Genomic DNA, 22,307 nt, shown 5'->3' with positions numbered 1-22,307 from the left:
TCTTCCAAGGGGCATTAAAATAGTCTTGTTAAGCTACTGTGACCTCCACGTCTCTTCCAAGGGGCATTAAAACCGTCTTGTTAAATCACTCTGAACTCCACGTCTCTTCCAAGGGGCTTTAAAATCGTCTTGTTAAGCTACTGTGGCCTCCACGTCTCTTTCAAGGGGCATTAAAACTGTCTTGTTAAACCACTCTCGACTCCACGTCTCTTCCAAGGCGCATTAAAACCATCTTGGTAAGCTACTGTGACCTCCACTTCTCTACCAAGGGGCATTTAAACCGTCTTGTTAAACCACTCTGAACTACACGTCTCTTCCAAGGGGCATTAAAATCGTCTTGTTAAGCTACTGTGACCTCCACGTCTCTGCCAAGGGGCTTTAAAACCGTCTTGTTAAACCACTCTGAACTCCACATCTCTGCGAAGGGGCATTAAAATCGTCTTGTTAAGCTACTGTGACCTCCACGTCTCTTCCAAGGGGCATTCAAAGCATCTTGTTAAACCACTCTGAACTCCATGTCTCTTCCAAGGATCATTGATATTGTCTTTTTATTCCACTGCGACCTCCACCACTCTTCCAAGGGGGAATTGATATTGTCTTTTTATTCCACTGCGACCTCCACCTCTCTTCCAAGGGGCATTGATATTGTCTTTTTATTCCACTGCGACGTCCACCACTCTTCCAAGGGGCATTAAAACTGTCTTGTTAAACCACTCTGAACTCCATGTCTCTTCCAAGGGGCTTTAAAACTATCTTGTTAAGCTACTGTGACCTCCACGTCTCTTCCAAGGGGCATTAAAACCGTCTTGTTAAACCACTCTGAACTCCACGTCTCTTCCAAGGGGCATTAAAATTGTCTTGTTAAGCTACTGTGACCTCCATGTCTCTTCCAAGGGGCATTAAACCTGTCTTGTTAAACCACTCTGAACTCCACGTCTCTTCCAAGGGGCATTAAAATCGTCTTGTTAAGCTACTGTGACCTCCATGTCTCTTCCAAGGGCCATTGATATTGTCTTTTTATTCCACTGTGACCTCCAATACTCTTCCAATGGGCATTGATATTGTCTTTTTATTCCACTGCGACCTCCACCACTCTTCCAAGGGGCATTGATATTGTCTTTTCATTCCACTGGGACCTCCACGTCTCTTCCAAAGGGCATTAAAACTGTCTTGTTAAACCACTCTGAACTCCATGTCTCTTCCAAGGGGCATTAAAACCATCTTGTTAAGCTACTGTGACCTCCACATCTCTTCCAAGGGGCATTAAAACCGTCTTGTTAAACCACTCTGAACTCCACGTCTCTTCCAAGGGGCATTAAAATTGTCTTGTTAAGCTACTGTGACCTCCATGTCTCTTCCAAGGGGCATTAAAACTGTCTTGTTAAACCACTCTGAACTCCACGTCTCTTCCAAGGGGCATTAAAATCGTCTTGTTAAGCTACTGTGACCTCCATGTCTCTTCCAAGGGCCATTGATATTGTCTTTTTATTCCACTGTGACCTCCAATACTCTTCCAATGGGCATTGATATTGTCTTTTTATTCCACTGTAGCCTCCACTACTCTTCCAAGTGGCATTGATATTGTCTTGTTAAACCACTCTGAACTCCACGTCTCTTCCAAGGGGCATTAAAATCTTCTTGTTAAGCTACTGTGACCTCCACTTCTCTTCCAAGGGGCATTAAAACCATCTTGTTAAACCACTCTGAACTCCACCTGTCTTCCAAGGGGCATTAAAACTGTCTTGTTAAGCTACTGTGACCTCCACGTCTCTTCCAAGAAGCATTAAAACCGTCTTGTTAAAGCACTCTGAACTCCACATCTCTTCCAAGGGGTATTAAAATCATCTTGTTAAGCTACTGTGACCTCCACGTCTCTTCCAAGTGGCATTAAAACCGTCTTGTTAAACCATTCTGAACTCCACGTCTCTTCCAAGGGTCATTGATATAGTCTTTTTATTCCACTGCGACCTCCACCACTCTTCCAAGGGGCATTGATATTGTCTTTTTTTTCCACTGTGACCTCCACCACTCTTCCAAGGGGCATTGATATTGTCTTTTTATTCCACTGGGACCTCCACGTCTCTTCCAAAGGGCATTAAAACTGTCTTGTTAAACCACTCTGAACTCCACGACTCTTCCAAGGGGCATTAAAACCATCTTGTTAAGATACTGTGACCTCCACGTCTCTTCCAAGGGGCATTAAAACTGTCTTGTTAAACCACTCTGAACTCCATGTCTCTTCCAAGGGCCATTAAAATCATCTTGTTAAGCTACTGTGACCTCCACGTCTCTTCCAAGAGGCATTTAAACCGTCTTGTTAAACCACTCTGAACTCCACGTCTCTTCCAAGGGGCATTAAAATTGTCTTGTTAAGCTACTGTGACCTCCATGTCTCTTCCAGGGGGCATTAAAACCATCTTGGTAAACCACTCTGAACTCCACGTCTCTTCCAAGGGGCATTAAAATCGTCTTGTTAAGCAACTGTGACCTCCATGTCTCTTCCAAGGGCCATTGATATTGTCTTTTTATTCCACTGTGACCTCCAATACACTTCCAATGGGCATTGATATTGTCTTTTTATTCCACTGTAACCTCCACTACTCTTCCAAGTGGCATTGATATTGTCTTATTAAGCTACTGTGACCTCCACGTCTCTTCCAAGGGGCATTAAAACCATCTTGTTAAACCACTCTGAACTCCACGTCTCTTCCAAGGGGTATTAAAATCGTCTTGTTAAGCTACTGTGACCTCCACGTCTCTTCCAAGTGGCTTTAAAACCGTCTTGTTAAACCAATCTGAACTCCTCGTCTCTTCCATGGGGCATTGAAATGTTCTAATGTTTTAATTAACTCTAACCTCCACGACTCTTCCAACGGGCATTGCATTTCCTCCTAATTTTAGTCAGCTTTTGCTTTTCAATGCATAGTCGAACACTAAGGGAGACCCACTCCCCAATAATGGGTAGAAGGTTTTTAGTACGCTGTAATCCACGTCTTTTTCAAGGGGCATTGCAGTTCCTCATAATTTTTGGAAAGCCTTCCATTCACTGCTTAGGCCAACAGTGTACAGGAGACCCAGTTGCTATAAATGGAAATAACGGTTTAGTTAAGGCCCTTTGAACTCCATGTCACTTCCAAGGGGCATTGGAGTGCCTCGAAATTTTTGGTAGGCATTGCACTCACTGTATGCCCTATAACTGTGTAGCCGAACCGCTCCTTTTGGTACAGAAACATATCCTACAAGACATGTGTGGTTGACTGGCCTGATATTGATGTGAATGGTCCCTGTTCCTCCTGCTCTTTCTCCTTTGCCACCACCTCATCCATCATTCATCACCTGAAGCTTTGTTTTAACGGGAGTCATAGAACTGGGATAGTAGCAGGAAAACATCCAGCAATCCTCGTAGGAGGTAGGATATGCGCCAAAACGCTGACCACCTCAGGCCTAGCCGCTACTACATACATGCGCTTGCATTCCAAGGAACAGAAAGCTAAGGAGATGGATGGCCTCATGATCCTGAATAATTTACTCGTTGTGTTGGAGGCTGACCACTGCTGCTGTCTAACTTCTGAACTTTGTATTGAAGCCTGATTGACCCAGGACCCACAATCCTCTATGTCTGGAGGACGTGTTGCATCCCAGTGTCCAACTGTGTCCTGGCTTCCACAATATTAACCCAGTGTGAAAGCGTCAGTGAGATGGACAATCCCTGGCCACATTCACTTGTCCACGTGTTTGTGGTTAAGCTGCTCTTCCCACTAAATGCACTAAGGAGGGCACAGGTAATGTTTTGGTATGCGCGCTTGTGTATAAGGCGCACCGGGACAAATAGGGGTGGCTGGGGACCGTTTATGGACACCCAGCCGCCCCCAGGCGGCTGGGGACCGTGTGTGGGCACCCGGCAGCGGAGAGGCTGGGGACCGAGTATAGATACCAGGCCGCCGACGCAGCCATGACGTGGTGGCCAGATTCCGCCTCCACATGCCTAAAAGGCCCAATTTCAAGTGCAAGCAAGCAAGCAGTATGGTATTGCAGCCTGGGGGTGGGTGGGTGGCAGGCTGCATACTTGCGCTTGCATTGCAAGGAATGGGGGAGGTACAATTGGGGATAGTTGCAAGTCTGCATCTTCTGATGCGGCAAGGATCACTTCTGATGGGCACACTTTTAGGCAGTGACCTGGGTGTCAGATATGCTTCCAGGGGTCTTCCCCATGCTGTTCCCATGTCTTTTCAGCACTGTATGCATGTGTCACACAGCACATGGCCAGATGAGGTTGTAAAATGTTAAAATTACATTTCCCGGTGAATGCATTTATCACTGTTGAAAGCAATACCAAAGTGCAAAAACTCATAAAAAATGCTACTTGTGAACATAGCCCAAGGTGTGGAGGAGTATTTTTGTTTTTGATTATTTATTTTACCTTATACACAAGTCTTTACATTGGAAAGGATGTTCCTTAACATTTTTCACAGAAAAACAGTTTCAGTTTCGTTTTTGTATGTTTTCTTGTGAGCCCGTAAAAGTGGCTTAATACCTCTGACCACGTTGTTGACAGCAGTGACCTGGGGGTCAGATATGCTTCCTGGGGCGATCCCCATGCTATCCCCATGTCATTTGAGCACTGTCACTATCGTTTTGGGCACTTTTTAGGCTTTCTACAGACTGCCGGGGGTGCCGCCGCAAAAATGCTCGGGTCTCCCATAGACTAACACTGGGCTCGTTGCTCGGGTCGAGCACCCAGTATCACGGTGAGCTCGGCCTGAGCTTCGAGCACCCGAGCATTTTAGTGCTCGCTCAACACTACTGTGCACATGTTCAGTGTTTTGCTACAAATATAGGGAACAAACTCCGGCGACATAGCTGCAATGCAAAAAAAACGATGGCTAAGTTGCCAATGAAAGCACTTCAGGAAAAAGACTGCCGGCTGGGAAAACATAATGGCCCGCCGTCAGAATTAAGATATTGTGTGCACATACCCTTATGTCTGCTTTTATTGCAAAGCATTTTCCAATATTGGGAATAATTCCTCTAAACTATAAAACTCCATGCACTCTGGCTTTGTTATTTCTTCATACAGCCTCCAACTAGTACAAAACTCCGACACTGCAACCATAGAAGTCTATGGTTCCTAATATTGCAGCCATAGAAGTCTATGGGCCCTATTGAACCTATTGTACCTCAAAATGCCCACAACATTATGAAAACATTATGAAGTATTGTATTCCTTTCTTGTTTGTTTTTCCTAACCCAGCTACTATACAATTACCAACCTGAGTTACATGTTAAAAAAGAGATAATGTTTTTTTTTCAAGGAATTATAGCTCAGTGATCGTACTCAAAGAGTGGTAATAATTGGTTGTACATCCAATTGGAAGAGTGTTTCAAGTTGGGTACCACAAGGCTTTGTCTTGTCCACAGTGTTGTTCAATATTTTTATAAATGTCCTAGATAAGGGAACTGAGGGTAAACTAATCAAATTTGCAGACGATGGAAAGCCAGGAGGAATAGCTAACACTAGAGAAGACAGAGAAAGGATTCAGTAGGATCTAGATAAGCTTGAACAATGGGCAGCGACTAATAGAATGGTATTTAACAGAGAAATAAAGATTCTACATTTGGGCACTAAAAACGAAAATTACATCAACAGAATGGGAGGAATTGTCACGGGTGTGTAAGGTTTTACAGACAGTCATTCTGGATCCGGCTGTAGAAGGTCACTGTGCTTGACCTTGCAGACATCTTTTTGATCCTTTCATCATCCCTCCCTCTCTAGAATCCAGCAGTGATCTCCACCTTCTGCTACTAATTAACACATCCTTGCTGAATCTTTAAATACACTCAGTTGCTCCAGGCAATCGCTGGTGATAGAGTAAATTCCTCTGTTCAGGTCTGGAGTTCTAGCAGTTGGCTAGATTCTGTTAGAACCTTGCTGTTAGGTTTTTTTTCCTTTGCTGGTCACATGACCTTGTTGGCCTATTTAATCCTGCTCCGCCCTTCTGGCTTTGCTGGACTTCATTGTATATCTACTTTCTAGCTAGCCTGTGCTCTGTATCTACTCTGTTAGTTTGCTTGGTCTACGAACCTCTATGTTCTATCTATTTTGTTTGTTCGTCTGTCTGCTACTATTTCTGTTAGGAGGTGTCCCATATTCCTCCCAGTCCTTAGTACTTGTAGGGATTCCCTCCCCACATCTATAGGTCTCCGTACAGACTAGATTAGGACTTTAGCAGGTCTGATCGCAGGATCAGGTTCCCTGTTACATCGTAGGGATTCAGCTTAGTCCTATAGTAGGGACAGATCTCCTCTCTTTCCTTAGCTTTGGTAGCAGAACATAACAGTAAGTCCAGCCTGCAAATTCTCTAAGGAAAGATTTTTTTTTTTTTGTTCCATCATGGTGTCGGTTCAGGATTTGGCTAAACACCTGCAGGGACTCTCTCTGGAAGTGGCCGAGCTCCGTCAGCACGTGAGTAACTGTCCTGGAGCATATTTTTTGGAGCCTAAGGTATGTTTGCCGGATTTATTTTTTGGTGAACATCGAGAATTTTTTTCATTTAAAAATGCTTGCTTATTGTATTTTCGTTTGAGACCCAAGTCCTCTGGGGATGAATCCCAGCGCGTAGGGTTCATAATGTCACTTTTGCGCAAAGAGCCTCAGGAGTGGGCCTTTTCTTTGCAACCTAGTGATACATGCTTCAGATCAGTGGATAGTTTTTTTTCTGCTTTAGGACTATTATATGATGATCCTGACCGTGTGGCATCAGCTGAGACTGAGTTGAGACGTTTAAAACAAGGATCAGGTAATGTCGAAAAATATTGTACTCATTTTCGTCGTTGGTCCACTCAAACAGGGTGGAACGATTCTGCTCTGAAAAGTCTATTTCTTGCTGGGCTCAGTGAAAGGGTTAAAGACCTGCTAATTGCTTATCCTACACCTGAGGATTTGCAACAGGCTATGCAATTAGCTATACGGGTGGATAGAAGACTGCGTGCTAGGGTTAATGAGAGCAAATCCTCTGCTATGTCAGTTTCTGGTTATGATAATGTGTGTACTAACAGTGGTGAACCGATGGAGATTGGATCGGTGGCACCTCGCTCTCAAGAAAAAGACCGTCGTTTTTCGGAAGGCTTGTGTTTCTATTGCGGAAAATCTGGTCATTTGATTAAAGGCTGTGAGCTTCGTATGAAGAAAGAAAAAAAAATGGTCAGTCACGCCCGTATTGCCTGTTTAAATTCCAAGGGTATATTTTTAGCTGCTTCCACGATTGCTCAGGAAAAATTAATGGAATTTCGGGTGTTTGTTGATTGCGGGTCTACACTGAATGTAATTGATGGGGGATTCGTGGAAAAACTCAATTTAAAACCTGAACCTTTATCATCCCCCATTGCTGTAGTTTCTGTGGATGGTTCCCCTTTGAAGAATATTACTCTCAAGGTCAGTGAATTTCCTCTCACTATTAATGGTGTTCACCATGAGAAATTGGATTTGGTAGTGTTGAATAACTTGCCTTCTCCAGTAATATTGGGTTTGCCCTGGATAAAATTTCACAATCCTGTACTGGATTGGTCTACCAGTGAAATTAAATCCTGGAGCCATAAATGTTATGACAAGTGTTGTAACGGGCGTATTGCAGCTTTGGATAGGGGAGAATTGCCTGTTCCTATTCAGGATTTTTGGAGAGTTTTTTCTGAGAAGGAATCGCAGGTTTTGCCTCCCCATAGAGACTATGATTGTTCTATTGAATTTGTCCCTGGAGCGACTCTTCCTAAAAGTCGTTTATTTAACCTTACTATTCCTGAGAGGAAGGCTTTGGAGGAATACATACAGACAAGTTTGGCCGCCGGTCACATTAGGCCCTCTAAGTCTCCTGTGGCGGTTGGATTTTTTTTTGTAAAAAAAAAGGACGGCGGTTTACGTCCTTGTCTGGATTTTCGTGAGATTAACAAAATTACGGTACGCAATCCTTACCCACTGCCATTGATTCCTGATCTGTTTAACCAGTTATTGGGGGCCAAGTGGTTCTCTAAAATTGACCTTAAGGGGGCATACAATCTGTTGCGCATGAAGGAGGGTGATGAATGGAAGACTGCTTTTAACACTCCTGTGGGTCATTTTGAGAATCTGGTTATGCCTTTTGGTCTTACTAATGCTCCTGCATTTTTTCAGAATCTGATTAATGACATCCTTAGACCTTTGATCGGTAAAAATGTGGTTGTGTATTTGGATGACATTTTGATTTATTCGCCAGATCTGGAGTCTCACTGGCGGAGCGTGCGTGAGGTATTACAGTTATTAATGGACAATTCGCTTTTTGCTAAGCTGGAGAAATGTGAGTTCGCTGTACAGAGAATTAGTTTTTTGGGCTACATTATCTCCAGCAAAGGTTTTGAGATGGATCCGGTTAAGGTTCAGGCTGTGCAGGAATGGCCTAGGCCTATTGGTTTGAAATCGATACAGAGGTTTTTGGGTTTCGCCAATTACTACAGAAAATTCATAAAAACTTTTTCTAGTATTGTCAAACCTCTGACTGATCTCCCCAGGAAAGGTGCTGATGCGGTTCAGTGGTCTTCTGAGGCCATTGAAGCTTTTGTGTATCTCAAGGAGAAGTTCACCTCTGCTCCCATCCTTATGCAGCCTGATGTGACTAAGCCGTTTTTGGTTGAGGTTGATGCTTCCTCTGTGGGGGTTGGCGCAGTATTGTCTCAGGATAACGGGGATGGATTACATCCCTGTGCCTTTTTTTCAAAAAAATTTTCGGAGACTGAACTGAATTACGATATTGGTAATCGGGAATTATTGGCTATTAAACTCGCATTTGAACACTGGCGCCACTTCTTGGAAGGTGCGGAATTTCCCGTTCAGGTTCTTACGGATCATAAAAATCTGATATATCTTGATGCTGCCAAGCGCCTGAATGCCCGTCAGGCTAGGTGGGCACTGTTTTTCTCGCGGTTTAATTTCTCCGTTACTTACATCCCTGGTACTAAGAATGTTAAGGCGGATGCCTTGTCTCGCAGTTTTTCTCCCATAGTCGGTGCTGAGAAAGAGGAAAACATTTTACAAGAAGGTGTTGTGATAGCTGCTTTAGACTCCGTTTTGGAAGATGAGATTCTTAAAGCTCAGGAGAATGCCCCATCTAACACTCCTCATGGGAGGTTGTTTGTGCCTGGGACCTTTAGGAGAGATTTGTTTGTTGAGTGTCACGAATCTCGGTTGGCAGGTCATCCCAGAATCTCTGAGACCAAGAGACTGGTGGGTCGCAGTTTTTGGTGGCCTGGATGGCAGAAGGAAGTCATTAAGTGGGTGCGCCAATGTACTATATGTGCTAGATCTAAGTCCTCACATACTCCTGCTGCGGGGTTGCTTTGTCCTTTGGAGGTCCCCAGTGCTCCTTGGACACATTTGGCTATGGACTTTATAACTGACCTTCCCCCCTCTGAGGGTTTTACTGTCATCTGGGTGGTCGTGGACCGTTTTAGCAAGATGTGTCACTTGGTTCCCTTCGTCAAACTGCCCTGCGCTAAAACTCTCGCTAAGGCCTTTGTCAAGGAAATTGTCAGACTTCATGGCGTTCCTACTGACATTGTTTCTGATAGGGGTCCTCAGTTCGTGGCTCGTTTTTGGCGTGCCTTTTGTGACAGGTTGGGAATTCATTTGTCGTTTTCGTCCGGATATCATCCTGAATCTAATGGCCAGACAGAAAGGAAAAACCAGGATGTTGAGCAGTTCTTGCGTTGTTTTGTGGCAGACAATCAAGAGGGGTGGTCTGAGTTTCTGCCACTTGCCGAATTTGCTCTGAACAATCATACATCTTCTTCTGCTGGTTGTTCGCCTTTTTTTTGTTGTTCTGGGAGACATCCGTCGTTTGGGTCGTTCTCCAAGTTGGGATCTGCTGTGCCTGAGGAGGAGAATTTTTCCGGTGATTTCGAAAGAGTTTGGACGGATGTGCGTTGTGCGTGGTAATCTTCAGGAGGCCAACAGAAAATCTAAAGACTACTTTGATAGGAAACGACAGGAGGTTTTGTTCGCTGTTGGTGACATGGTTTGGTTGTCCTCTAGGAATCTGCGGTTGAGGATTCCTTCTAAGAAATTGGGTCCCAAGTTTGTAGGGCCCTTTAAGGTGCTTCAGGTTGTCAACCAATCTGCTGTTAGGTTGGAGGTTCCTACCTCCTGGAGAATTAATCCGGTCTTTCATGTCTCTCTGTTAAAAAAAGCTGTTGTGTCAGATGGTGACGCCTCTGCCTCTGTTCCTCCGGTGGTGGAGGACGGGGAATATGAAATTTCTCGCATCCTTGACTCTAGACGGTATAGAGGTAGTTTGCAGTATCTTGTGGCCTGGAAAGGTTTCGGACCCGAGGATAACTCTTGGGTGAGGTCAGATGATGTTTCCGCGTCCAGACTTATCAGAGCGTTTCACAGGAGATTTCCTGATAAGCCTGGTCCTAGGGGATCCGGAGGATCCTCTTAGAAGGGGGGGTACTGTTAGAACCTTGCTGTTAGGTTTTTTTTTCCTTTGCTGGTCACATGACCTTGTTGGCCTATTTAATCCTGCTCCGCCCTTCTGGCTTTGCTGGACTTCATTGTATATCTACTTTCTATCTAGCCTGTGCTCTGTATCTACTCTGTTAGTTTGCTTGGTCTACGGACCTCTATGTTCTATCTATTTTGTTTGTTCGTCTGTCTGCTACTATTTCTGTTAGGAGGTGTCCCATATTCCTCCCAGTCCTTAGTACTTGTAGGGATTCCCTCCCCACATCTATAGGTCTCCGTACAGACTAGATTAGGACTTTAGCAGGTCTGATCGCAGGATCAGGTTCCCTGTTACATCGTAGGGATTCAGCTTAGTCCTATAGTAGGGACAGATCTCCTCTCTTTCCTTAGCTTTGGTAGCAGAACATAACAGATTCTTCTTGGACTTCCTTTGTGGATTGTAGACGTGATCTCTCTGGGGTCTTCTCAAAGTTAAGTGTATCCCCATTGTCTGTTTCCCCTGTTTGTCTTTAATTGCAGAGGGGCTTGCTAGTGCTCACCCCTCCCCCTCCCTAACTAGGGGCTAGCTCTATGGTCAGCCAGGGCTAAGATATCCTGTTTGGCGATAGGTGCACAAGCTATTTAGGGACAATAGGGGAGTCAGGGTGTTGTTAGATCTGCCTAGGGTTTCCACTCCCCCTTTCCCTAGTTGCTGGGCTTCCCCCCTTTTCCCATCGTCGTACGCTGAGTTCTTCCCATACCTAGGGTGACATTATCACCAACCACTTAAAAAATGCACAAAAAAACTGACTTTTTTTTGTGTGATTTTCTCTTTTTATTTCTGGGTTTATGGATCCCATTTTGGTGCTGGCAGAGCAGCTTTGGAGTTTGTCACTGGAGGTGACTGACCTTCGATTAGAGGTTCAGCAGCAATGGCAGCGGCTGCAGACTCCTAATGTTGGGGACTCTGCAGGTAGGCCGGTCCAGCTTGAACTCAAAATTGAACTCTCAGGAGGTAGAGACAAGGTTTTTGTTTTTAACTACGCTTGAAAGTTGTATTCTAAGTTTTGACCTTACTCCTCTGGAGATGAGGAGCAGCGAGTGGGGATTGTGATCTCACTGTTGCAAGGAGATCTTCAATCCTGTTCTCTCTCTTTGCCACAGGGCTCTGCTTGCCTCCGATCGGTTGAAGGATTTTTCAGGGCTCTGGCCCTTATCTGTGATGACCCTGACCGAATCTCCTTGGCTGAATCCAGGCTGCATTGCCTTCAGCAGTGGAATTGGTCAGTGGAGACTTATAGTTCTGAATTCTGTAGATGGGCAACCAATACCAAATGGAATGACCTGGCTCTTAGAAGGCAATTTTGTCAGGGACTTACTGAAAGGTTGAAGGATGCCTTGGCAGTTTACGAAACCCCGGGGTCCTTGGATGCTGCCATGTCATTAGCTATACACGTGGATAGACGCCTTCGGGATAGGTGGATGAGACCACCTTCTTCTAAGCCCTCTTTTCAGGGCAACGCCCCTTTGCTGGGGGAGCCTGTCTTGCAGTGAACCTGTACTTATGGAGTTGGAGGAACCCATGCAGTTAGGGGGAGCTACTGAGTTGCATATTTCTCCTGAAATCCGCTAGAGAAAGGGTGTGTGTGTTTTTTTGTGGTAAAAAGGGACATTTTATTGGGGTCTGTCCCTCGATTCCTAAGCAAAAAGAAACTCGATTAACCCTTGGTAGTATGGAGTTGGATAATCAGGTGATGTGTTTGTCCTGACAGCAGAGGTGGTGCTGCAGAGCAGGACTGAGAAAATTTCTGTGTTTGTGGACAGTGAAGCTGGAGTCAGCATGGTTTATGCTGGTTTTGTGAAAACTCATGGGCTTACTTGCTGTTCGTTAACTAAGCCAATCACTATTTATGCCATCGACTCAGCGCCACTTGCACAGAGATCTCTGACTCAGATTGTACATAATATAAGACTGAGGATGGGGTCTTTTCATTATGAGGTAATTCCTTGCTATGTCCTGGAGGGCTTTCCCACTCCGATTGTACTGGGTCTACCCTGGTTGGTGAAACATAATCAGATAGTAGATTGGCAATCCAGGGAAATTGTTGAATGGGGAGATTACTGTCATGAGAACTGCTTAAACATTTCCCTTTCTGCAGTCTCTGCGGAGACCTTACCTGTGTTTTTGTCTGGTTTTGAGGATGTATTTCCTGAGAAGGGGTGTCAGGATTTGCCTCCTCATCATGCATATTAACCTGACTCCCGGAGCTAAACTACCCTAGTCCAGACTGTATAATCTTTCTGGCCCTGAGAGACAAGCCATGAAGGATTTCATTGCTGAGAGTCTGGAGAAGGGACATGTCAGACCCTCATCTTCGCCCGTGGTGGCAGGGTTCTTCTTCGTTAAGAAGAAAGATGGGGGTCTCCGTCCCTGTTTAGATTTTAATCAAATTACCGTCCGAGATCCTTATCCTCTTCCTATGATTCCAGATTTTTTCAACTAGGTTGTGGTAGCTAAAGTGTTCTCCAAGTTGGATTTAAGGGTATCCTAGAATCCGTTAGAATCAGAGGGGATGAGTGGAAAACGGCGTTCAATAACCCTGAGGAGCAGTTTGAGAATCTGGTTACGCCTTTTCGTCTGACCAATGCACCTGCGGTGTTGCAGCATTTCATAATCAATATTTTCCATCATTTAGTGAGCAGGTTTGTGGTGGTCTATCTGGATGATATTTTGGTTAACTCACCTGATTTTGAGACGCATCAGGTTAATGTTAAACAGGTAGTACAGATATTAGGAGATAACAAACTATATGCCAAACTAGAGAAATGTGTTTTCACCATCCAGGAGGTGCAGTGTTTGGGGTACATGTTGTCATCATCTGGTTTTCTGATGGAACCGGAGAAGATCTGTGCTGTACTTGATTGGAACCGTCCTGAGCACCTGAAGGCATTGCAGTGTTTCCCTTGTTTGTCTTTAGTTGCAGTGGGGCTTTACTAAAATTTATCCAAAATTATTCAGTAATTGTAAAACCCCTCAATGACATGACAAGAAAGTGGTCTGATCTTTCTAAATGATTGAATGCCGCCCTGCAGGCTTTTTTCTCCTTAAAGAGGTGTTTTGCCACAGAACCTATACCCAGTCAACCCGATGTTTCTCAATCTTTCATCGTAGAAGTTGATGCGTCGGAGTTTGGGGTTGGGGCTGTGTTGTCTCAGGGTCCGTCCCCTGTTAAATGGCGTTTATGCGTTTTGTTTTCCAAAAAATTATCTTCGGCTGAAAGAAATTATGACGTGGGTAATAGGGAGGTTTTGGCGATTAAATTGGCTTTCAAAGAAGGGCGACATTGGTTGAAGGGGGCTGTCCATCCTATTACTGTTATCACGGACCATAAGAACCATTCATATCTTCAGTCTGATAAAACGTCTCAACCCTAGGCAGGCTAGATGGTCTCTGTTTTTTACTAGGTTTAAAATTGTTGTCACTTTCCGTCCAGTTTCCCTGGTGGTGGTGACCATGAGAACCCTGCCCCTATTTTGCAGAAATGGGTAGTCATTTCAACTTTGTACCCTGACATGGAGGGAGAGGGGTTGGAGGCTCAGGGGGACGTCCCTACCTCCTGCCCTTCAGGGAGGTTATTTGTACCATCTAATCTGCGCAATAAAGTAATTAGGAATCATCACAACTCTATGCTTACTGGACATCCAGGTGTTAAGGCAACTGCGGACCTCCTTTATCGTCGTTTTTGGTGGCTGGGGTTGCATCAGGATGTGGTTGAACATGTGACTGCTTGCAGTATTTGCGCATGTTCTAAAGTATCGCATACCCGTCTGTCTGGTCCTCTTCTGCCACTGCCTATTCCTAACAGGATATGGACACACTTGTCCATGGATTTTATTACTGACCTGCCGGTATCTGCAGGCAAGACTGTGGTTCTGGTGGTTGTAGATAGGTTCAGTAAGATGGTTCATTTTATCGCATTACCGGCACTTCCAAATGCCAAGACTCTTGCTCAGGTATTCATTAATGAGATTGTGAAGCTTCACGGGGTTCCTTCCAATGTGGTGTCAGATCGAGGAACTGTGTTTATTTCTAAATTCTCGAAAGATTTCTGTACTTGACTAGTGGTGCAGTTGTTTTTTCTTCTGCCTTCCATCCTCAGTCAAATGGACAGACCGAGCGCATTAATCAAAATTTGGAGACTTACTTCAGGTGTTTTGTCTCCGAGAACCAGGAGGATTGGGCATCTTACTTACCATTGGCCAAGTTTGCTATTAATAATCATCGCCAAGAGTCTACTGGCAGGTCACCTTTCTTTGGTGCATATGGTCTTCATCCACAGTTTGCTACCTTTAGTGGGAGAGGGGCTTCAGGAGTTCCTGAGGAGGAACATTTTGATTCATCGCTCTCTTCTGTGTGGCGGGGGGTTCAGAGTAATTTGAAGACTATGGGAGACAGATACAAACATATGGCTGACAGGAAACGCTCGCCAGGTCCTGACCTAAGTGTGAATGACTTTGTGTGGTTGTCTACCGGGAATATCAAGTTGAAGGTTCCTTCCTGGAAGCTGGGACATAGATTTATTGGTCCATATAAAATAAGCGCCATCATTAACCAAGCAGCATTTCGTCTTGAGTTACCTCAGGCTCTTAGAATCCATAATGTGTTTCACAGGTCTTTGCTCAAGAAGTATGTGGTACCTCTTGAGTCCTCCTCCCTGCCACCGCCCCCAATCATGGGTGATGGCAATTTGGAGTTCTAAATTTTGAAGATTGTGGATTCTCGTCTTCAACCTTGTTCCCTTCAGTACTTAGTGCACTGGAGGGGTTACGGTCTGTCCTTTTCATGCCTCTCATCCAGAGAAACCTGGTCCTGAGTGTCTGGAGGCCACTCTTAGAAGGGGAGGTACTGTCACGGGTGTGTCAGGTTTCACAGACAGTCATTCTGGATCTGGCTGTAGAAGGTCATTGCTGTTGGCCTTGCAGACTGTTAGAATCTATTTTGTTTTACTATCGGCCATCTTGTTATGGTTTGCTGGCTTCTAGTCTTTTCCTCTGGTGCTGGGTTTCTTGGTCACATGATCTCTGCACTTTTTATTACTCAGCACCTGGCTTCCATTCCCCGCTGGACATCAGTGTTGTAACGCTCGTGCTCTGGCTAAGTAGCCTTGTTTAGTTCTTCTTGCTTTGGACTATTGTTATCCTGGGACTTCTTGTTCCACCAGTTTTGTTTCCTTTAATTTTCGTTTCTGCAACTTACTTTTCTGTTAGGAGGTCTCCTGCTTTTGCTCCCAGTCCTTAGATCTTTAAGGGTCCCCTTTCCCCATCCTACAGGTCTTCGTTTGAGTTCAGTGCAGGAGTGTCGGTGGGGCTATTCACAAGGAATAGGGCACCCACCCCAGCGTAGGGTTAAGCTGAGTCTCAGTGCAGGGACAGCTTTTCCCTCCTATTCCTTAGTTCTAAGTTGCAGAACATAACAGTATGTCCAGCCACGGTTAAAATAAAAAAAAGGTTTTTTTTTTGTTTTTTTTTCTTTTTTCTTCTCCTCTCTTCTTCCTGGATTTTCTTCAGTATGGTTACCATCCAGGAGCTTGCTCAACGCTTGCAAGGGTTGACTCTGGAGGTTGTTGATCTTCAGCAGTACGTGAGTAAATACCCTGCAGAATGCTATGAAGAACCTAAGGTAGGATTACCTGAGTGCTTCTCAGGGAAACGACAGGATTTTTTTTTCATTTAAAAATGCTTGTTTGTTGTATTTTCGGCTCAGACCTAGGTCTTCTGGTAGTTAACTACAGCGTGTAGGAATTATTATGTCTCTATTGCGTAAGGAACCTCAAATCTGGGCATTTTCCTTGTCTCCTGATGATCATTGTTTGAGTTCTGTGGAGGCATTTTTTGATGCCATGGGTTTGCTATATGATGATCCTGATCGGGTTACATCAGCTGACGCAGAGCTCAGACATCTCAAACAGGGTTCTCTTGATGCTAAGAGTTATTGCACCCTGTTCAGATGATGGTCTGCAGAGGTCAGGTGGAACGACCCTGCACTCAAGTTTCAGTTTATGGCAGGCTTGAGTGAAAAGGTTAAAGATTTGCTCATTGCATTCCCTGCTCCTGATACTCTGCAAGTTGTCATGCAGTTAGCTATCCGTGTGGATAGTAGGTTGAGGGCTAGACAAAATGAGAAGTTTCCTGTATTGCTGGATTCTGTTTCTCACGATATTACTGCCGACACTGGCGAACCTATGCAGGTCGGGACAATGTCATCCCGTTCCAAGGAGAGGGACAGGTGGTTCTCTGAGGGATTTTGCTTGCATTGCGGTAAGGCTGATCATTTTTTAAAGCAATGTGAGGTTCGCTTAAGGAAAGAAAAAAAGATGGTCAGTAGAAATAACACTCCCGATCGCTTTGCATTTTTACATTCTTCTGGGGTGTTTTTTCCTGGTAATACCACCTGTCAGGGTTGTTTGATTGAGTTTCAGGTTATGGTGGATTGTGGTTCTGCAGTTAATTTGATTGATCAACAATTTCTTTAAAAGTATAAGTTTGATTCTGAACCTTTGTTGTCTCCTTTTCCTGTGGTGGCGATTGATAATACTCCCCTGGAGCATGGGAGCATTCTTCGAAAGGTCACTGAGTTTCCGCTTACTATGAATATGGAACATCAGGAGCAGATTGACTTATTTGTACTTGCTAAGTTGCCTTCCCTGGTCATCCTGGGGGTTGCCCTGGTTAAAAGTGCATAATCCTTTGCTGGACTGGTCGTCTGGTTCCATAAGATCCTGGAGTCAGGAGTGTTATGGTAAGTGTTGTAATGTTCACATTGCGGCTGTTGTGAAGGGGGAGTTACCTGAACCCATTCAGGATTTTTGGAGGGTTTTTTCGGAGGTGGAGTCGAAAGCTTTACCACCTCATAGAGATTACGATTGTGCTATTGAGTTCGTCCCTGATGCTAAGCTCCTGAAGAGTCGGTTGTTTAATCTGACAATTCCCGAGAGGGAGGCTTTGAAGGAGTACCTTCAGACTAGTTTAGCTGCAGGTCACATAAGACCCTCTAAGTCTCTTGTGGCGGTTGGGTTATTTTTTGTCAAATTGAAGGATGTGGGTCTTAGGCCATGTCTGTTTTTTCAGGAGATTAATAAGATCACTGTGCGCAATCTTTAACCTTTACCACTTATTACGGATTTGTTTAACCAATTGACCGGAGCTGAATGGTTTTCTAAGATTGACCTTTCGTGGGGCATATAATTTGCTGCGGGTGAAGGCCGAGTACGTCTCAGCCTCAAGGCTAATTAAGGCTTTTCACAGGAGATTTCCTGGTAAGGCTCGGCCTAGAGGATCCGGAGGATCCTCGTAAAAGGGGAGCTACTGTTAGAATCTATTTTTTTTTACTATCGACCATCTTGTTGTGGTTTGCTGGCTTCTAGTCTTTTCCTCTGGTGCTGGGTTCCTTGGTCTCATGATCTCTGCACTCTTTATTACTCAGCACCTGGCTTCCATTCCCCGCTGGACATCAGTGTTATAAAGGTCGTGCTCTGGCTAAGTAGCCTTGTTTAGTTCTTCTGGCTTTGGACTATTATTATCCTGGGACTTCTTGTTCCACCAGTTTTGTTTCCTTTAATTTTCATTTCTGCAACTTACTTTTCTGTTAGGAGGTCTCCTGCTTTTGGCCCCAGTCCTTAGATCTTTAAGGGTCCCCTTTCCTCATCCTACAGGTCTTCGTTTGAGTTCAGTGCAGGAGTGTCAGTGGGGCTATTCACAAGGAATAGGGCACCCACCCCAGCGTAGGGTTAAGCTGAGTCTCAGCGCAGGGACAGCTTTTCCCTCCTATTCCTTAGTTCTAAGTTGCAGAACATAACACAGACAACATCTTGATCCTTTCATCATCCCTCTCTCTCTAGGATCCTGCGGTGATCTCCACCTTCTGTTGCTAATTAACACTCCCTTGCTGGATGTTTAAATACACTCAGTTGCTCCAGGGAATCGCTGGTGATAGAGTAAATTCTTCTGTTCAGGTATGGAGCTCTAGCAGTCAGCTAGATTCTTCTTGGAGTTCCTTTTGTGGATTGTAGTCGTGATCTCTCTGGTGTCTTTTCAAAGCTAAGTGCATCCCCTTGGCTGTTTCCCTTGTTTGTCTTTAGTTGCAGTGGGGCTTACTAGTGCTCACCCTTCCCCCTCCCTACCTAAGGCCTAGCTCTAGGGTCAACCAGGCCTAAGGTGTCCTGCTCAGCAGTAGGTGCAGAACCTATTTAGGGAAGATAAGGGAGTCAGGATGTTGTTAGATCTGCCTAGGGGTCTCCACTACCCCTTTGCCTAGTTGCCAGGCTTCCCCCCTTTTCCCATCATCGTACGCTGAGTTCTTCCCATACCTAGCGTGACAGGAATAGAACTAAGCAACACCACATGTGAAAAAGACTTGAGTATACCAATAGATCAAAGACTGCACATGAGTCTTAAGTGTGATGCAGCAGCAAAAAAGGCAAACACAGTTCTGGAATGTATGATGAGAAGTATAGAGTCTAGATCACTTGAAATAATTATCCCCCTCTTAGTCAGACCTCATCTGGAATACTGTGTCCAGTTCTGGGCACCACATTTTAAAATAGACATTGGAAACAGGAGCAAGTTCAGAGAAGATCTACCTGGATGGTGAGCGGACTTCAAACTATGTTCTACAAGGAACAATTAAAGTATCTTTGAATGTTTAGCTTGCAAAAAAGATGGCTAAGAGGAGACTTAATAGCTGTCTACAAATATCTGAAGGGATGTCAAAGTGTAGACGGATCATCCTTATTCTCAGTTGCACATGGAAACACGAAAAGCAATGGAATGAAACTGAAAGGGAGAACTTACAGATTAGATATTAGAAAAAAACTTTTTAAGGGTGATCAATGAATGGAACAGACTGCCATGAGAGATGGTAAGTTCTCCTTCAATGTAAGTCTTCAAATAGAGGCTGGACAGGCATCTGTGTGAGATGGTTTAGTGAATCCTGCATTGAGCAGGAGGTTGGACACGATGACCCTGGAGGCCCCTTTCAACTCTAATATTCTATGATCTCTATACACAAAGGAGGATAAACCATTGGTGCAAGCCTGTGTAACTGGTCAGTGGTAAGTGGGTCAAATTCTACCTCCAAAGCGAATGGAATTCTGTATTATGATGAGATATTGGACTGCAGAGGACTAGTGATGAGCGAGCACTAAAATGCTCTGGTACTCGTTGCTCGGGTCGAGCAAATTGGAATACTCGAGTGCTCGACCTGACCAACGAGCCCAATGTAAGTCTACGGGAAACTCAAGCATTTTCCAGGCGGCTCCCCACGGCGGTCTGCAGAGGGCCTAAAAATTGCCCAAATCGATGGGAACAGTGCTCAAATGACATGGGAACAGCATGAGGAAGACCCCTGGAAGCAGTGGTCAGAGTATTACGCGACTTTTACGGACTCACAATAAAACATACAAAAACGAAACCAAAATGGATTTTCCTGGGAAATATGTTAAGGAACATCCTTTCCAGGGTAATGACTTGTATGTAAGGCAAAATAAATAACCAAAAACAAAAATACTCCTCCACAACTTGGGCTATGTTCACACGTAGAGTTTTTAATACGTTTATGCACTTTTGCATTGCTTTCAACCAAGACAAATGCATTCACCAGGAAATGTCATTTTAACATTTTATAACCTTATCTGGCCATGTGGTGTGTGACACATCATCAGACACATGCATACAGTGCTGAGAAGACATGGGAACAGCATGGGGAAGACCTCTGGAAGCATTTCTGACTCCCAGGTCACTGCCTAAAAGTGTGCCAATGATAAGTGATCCTTGGCGCATGCAACGATGCCTCCCGCCATGCACCTGTCATAGCAGACTTGCAACAATCACCGTCCACGTCCTTGTCCCACTGCAGCGTTCAGTTGTCCCTACCCCATCCCTTGGAATGCAAGCGCAAGTAAGCAGGCAGCCACCCACCCACCCACAGGCTGTAACACTAAACTGCCATATTTTTGACAGCTGCTTGCACTTGAAATGTGGCCTTTTAGGCTCGTGGAGGCAGAAGCTTTTCATAACCTTATGCCGGTGGTGGCCGGGTGTCCATACTCAGTCCCCAGCCGCCACTATATTTCCCAGTATCGCCTCCGCCTTCCACAAGCACGGGTCCCACAACATCACCCGTGCCCTCCCCAGTGCACTTACTGGGAAGGACCGCCAAACCACAAACACATGGACAGGTGAATGTGGCCAGGGACGGTACGGAGCCAGTCCACAACTTTTTTTTGCTGAGAGTTGGATTTAACTCGGTGAAAGGACTGGCATAGATGGAAACCGTATCTACCCTGTGTGTCATTTCTCCCAGGAAGTCCTGTAATTGAGCTTGTTGCAGAAGTAATGGCAGCCCGTCCAACATCAACTCGCATTTGTCGGTGGTGCTTTGACAGACACACATCTTTCTTTGTGCATTTATTGTCTTGAATACAGAGTTGGACAATGGCCTGATCTGTATTGCGTTTTGAGAAATAACATGAATAAGCATGGCCGATCCACATTAAAAAAGCAGCCACAGAGTGTCCGGGAACCTTCCCCCACACTTTTCTTAGCCAGAGCTGCTTTTCGGCATGGTTGGACGGGCCCACCAGAGAAGCGGAGACTCCTCCGGCGGGCCCTGGCTTCTCTTTCAGGAGAGTTCATAGTGCCGAGGTGAGGCCATGATGATGATAGAGGACACCATTTGCTTAGTTTTCTGCTAATTGGAATGCAAGTGCAAGTATGCAGCCAGCCACCCACCCACCCACAGGCCGCAACACTAAACTGCCAGATTTCTGGGCAGCTCTTTGCACTTGAAATATGGCCTTTTAAGCTTGTGGAGGCGGAAGCTTTTCACAACCTCATGCCGGCGGCAGCCGGGTCTCCATACTCGGTCTCCAGCCGCCACTATATTTCCCAGTATCGCCTCCGCCTTCCACAAGCATGGGTCCCACAACACTACCCGTGCCCTCCCCAGTGCACTTACTGGGAAGGACCACCTAACCACAAACATGTGAACAGGTGAATGTGGCCAGGGACAGTACGGAGCCAGTCCACAACTTTTTTTACTGAGAGTTGCATTTAGCTCGGTGAAAGGACTGGCATAGAGAGAAACCGTATCTACCCTGTGTGTCATTTCTCCCAGGAAGTCCTCTAAAGCTGCTTGCACTTGAAATGTGGCCTGAACATTACTGCTGGTACTTTTCTGTGGGAATTTGCTTGCCTCCTACCAGCCTGGAATATTTCCAGCAAACTATGGTACAACGCCATGGTATTAGCACTGCCCCCAGTACCAGTAGCGAAGCCATCCCCTATTTCCTTCTCAGGAATTTTATTTGGTAGACTGAGTGGCTGCCCAAATACATTTTCTCACAAAGGAACTGAAGATAGAGTGGCCGTAGGTCCAAGTTTCTCCAGCCTGTTAGATATTAGAGGGTGAACGGCAGCTCATTGGATCAGTGGTTAGCACTGAAGCCTTGCAGCGCTAGGATCCTGGGTTCAAATCCCAGCAAGGACAACATCTGCAAGGACTTTGTATGTTTTCCCCGTGTTTGCGTGTGTTTCCTCCTCAGTGAAAATAGAGAGTCCGGAAACCTTCCCACACACTTTTCTTAGCAAGGACTGCTTCTCAGCAGGGTTGAACGGTCCCACCAGAGAATCCTCTGGTGTGCCTTGGCTTCTACCTCAGGAGAGTTTATGATAGCACTAACTTTGCAGCTGCTATGGGGCTCTTGAGCGGGTGAGAAAGGTTATCCCTCAGAATCAAATCCTCTGGTGGGCACAATGTTTTTCAATCTGAAACAGCTTCTTA

Source organism: Phyllobates terribilis, unplaced genomic scaffold (genome assembly GCF_046119375.1).
Source record: "Phyllobates terribilis strain yellow unplaced genomic scaffold, ASM4611937v1 Scaffold_5__5_contigs__length_657084704, whole genome shotgun sequence".
Lineage (NCBI taxonomy): Eukaryota > Metazoa > Chordata > Amphibia > Anura > Dendrobatidae > Phyllobates > Phyllobates terribilis.
The sequence above is the reverse complement of the archived record's forward strand: the minus strand, read 5'-3'. Positions refer to the sequence as shown.